At 53.6% G+C, this 2576-nt stretch overlaps 1 pseudogene; it reads right to left on the reverse strand.

The window, feature by feature from the left end:
- Positions 1 to 220: 220 nt before the first annotated feature.
- Positions 221 to 2576, reverse strand: part of LOC118383130 (axin-1-like) — a 27290-nt pseudogene continuing 24934 nt past the window's right edge.

The following is a 2576-nucleotide window of genomic DNA, read 5'->3' on the forward strand; positions in this document are numbered from 1 at the left end:
ACCATTCCATTATTCTGTCTCATCCCCCCCTCCTTTACACCCCCTCCCGCTCCTGCTCTTCCAAAAGCACTCTCTCCACCTCCTCTTCATCCTTCCCCCCTCCTTTACACCCCCCCCCGCTCCTCCTCTTCCAGAAGCACTCTCTCCACCTCCTCTTCCAGAAGCACTCTCTCCACCTCCTCTTCCAGAAGCACTCTCTCCACCTCCTCTTCCAGAAGCCCTCCACCTCCTCTTCCAGAAGCACTCTCTCCACCTCCTCTTCCAGAAGCACTCTCTCCACCTCCTCTTCCAGAAGCACTCTCCACCTCCTCTTCCAGAAGCACTCTCTCCACCTCCTCTTCCAGAAGCACTCTCTCCACCTCCTCTTCCAGAAGCACTCTCTCCACCTCCTCTTCCAGAAGCACTCTCTCCACCTCCTCTTCCAGAAGCACTCTCTCCACCTCCTCTTCCAGAAGCACTCTCTCCACCTCCTCTTCCAGAAGCACTCTCTCCACCTCCTCTTCCAGAAGCACTCTCTCCACCTCCTCTTCCAGAAGCACTCTCTCCACCTCCTCTTCCAGAAGCACTCTCTCCACCTCCTCTTCCAGAAGCACTCTCTCCACCTCCTCTTCCAGAAGCACTCTCTCCACCTCCTCTTCCAGAAGCACTCTCTCCACCTCCTCTTCCAGAAGCACTCTCTCCACCTCCTCTTCCAGAAGCACTCTCTCCACCTCCTCTTCATCCGATCCGTTTCAGTCTTTTCTATGCGTCATTGTTACTTCCTCCCAGCTCCATTTCCTGTTTCAGTCCACCTTCTCTACCTTCCCGATGATCTTCTCCTCGTAGATGGGCAGGACGGCATCGTCCTCTTTGACTTCTTCAAACACCACGCCACAGTCAAACTCATCACTCACCTTCTTAAAGTAGAACCTAGAAGACACACACACAGTGAATCAACACACACACACACACACAGTGAATCACACACACACACACACACACAGTGAATCAACACACACACACACACAGTGAATCAACACACAAGTAGTGCCCTACGTAGGGAACAGTGTTAATACCAGCTTAATCTCCACGGCGACGACCTCTCACCTGTAGAAGCCCTTCTTGGTGAGTAGCTCCTTGAACTGTCCCAGGGTCACCACGCGACCTTTGGCCGTGGTGCGGTAGGGGATTGGCTCGCCACAGAAGTAGTACGCCACAGTTACGTTCTCACACTGTGACCCCTGCTTCTTACTGCTTAGAGACTTCTGTCTGGAGGAGAGGAGACAGACAGCACTGCTTAAAGACTTCTGTCTGGAGGAGAGGAGACAGACAGCACTGCTTAAAGACTTCTGTCTGGAGGAGAGGAGACAGACAGCACTGCTTAGAGACTTCTGTCTGGAGGAGAGGAGACAGACAGCACTGCTTAAAGACTTCTGTCTGGAGGAGAGGAGACAGACAGCACTGCTTAAAGACTTCTGTCTGGAGGAGAGGAGACAGACAGCACTGCTTAAAGACTTCTGTCTGGAGGAGAGGAGACAGACAGCACTGCTTAGAGACTTCTGTCTGGAGGAGAGGAGACAGACAGCACTGCTTAAAGACTTCTGTCTGGAGGAGAGGAGACAGACAGCACTGCTTAGAGACTTCTGTCTGGAGGAGAGGAGACAGACAGCACTGCTTAAAGACTTCTGTCTGGAGGAGAGGAGACAGACAGCACTGCTTAAAGACTTCTGTCTGGAGGAGAGGAGAGGAGACAGACAGCACTGCTTAAAGACTTCTGTCTGGAGGAGAGGAGACAGACAGCACTGCTTAAAGACTTCTGTCTGGAGGAGAGGAGACAGACAGCACTGCTTAAAGACTTCTGTCTGGAGGAGAGGAGACAGACAGCACTGCTTAAAGACTTCTGTCTGGAGGAGAGGAGACAGACAGCACTGCTTAAAGACTTCTGTCTGGAGGAGAGGAGACAGACAGCACTGCTTAAAGACTTCTGTCTGGAGGAGAGGAGACAGACAGCACTGCTTAAAGACTTCTGTCTGGAGGAGAGGAGACAGACAGCACTGCTTAAAGACTTCTGTCTGGAGGAGAGGAGAGGAGACAGACAGCACTGCTTAAAGACTTCTGTCTGGAGGAGAGGAGACAGACAGCACTGCTTAAAGACTTCTGTCTGGAGGAGAGGAGAGATGGAGACATGAAACAGACAGCACTGCTTAAAGACTTAAGGGCCTCCTGCTAGAACCCCTGATCCTAATCAACACGATCCCCTCGTTCCAACCTCAACCCCTCCTCCTCTTACCTCTGTTTAGCCTGCAGCAGGGCGGTTCTCCTCCTCTCCTCCTCCAGTCTCCTCCGCGCCTCCTCTAGCTGAGTGAGGGGGTTGGGTGCGGGATTGGGGGGCATGGTGGGGTCCTGGATGAAGGGGTGGGAGGGCTGCACGTTGTTCCGCAGCTGGGCGCTCACCCAGGGGTGCACTGCCCCAGGACGCTCCACAGAGCTGGGTCTCAACAGCTCCACACTCCCCTGGGTCTTCCTGGAGCCTGTGGTACTCCTAGAGGGGAGAGAGAGAGAGAGAAAGAGGAGGGGGGTGGGAGAGAGAAAGAGGG

The sequence above is a fragment of the Oncorhynchus keta genome, unplaced genomic scaffold, assembly GCF_023373465.1.
Source record: "Oncorhynchus keta strain PuntledgeMale-10-30-2019 unplaced genomic scaffold, Oket_V2 Un_scaffold_7666_pilon_pilon, whole genome shotgun sequence".
Classification (NCBI taxonomy): Eukaryota; Metazoa; Chordata; class Actinopteri; order Salmoniformes; family Salmonidae; genus Oncorhynchus; species Oncorhynchus keta.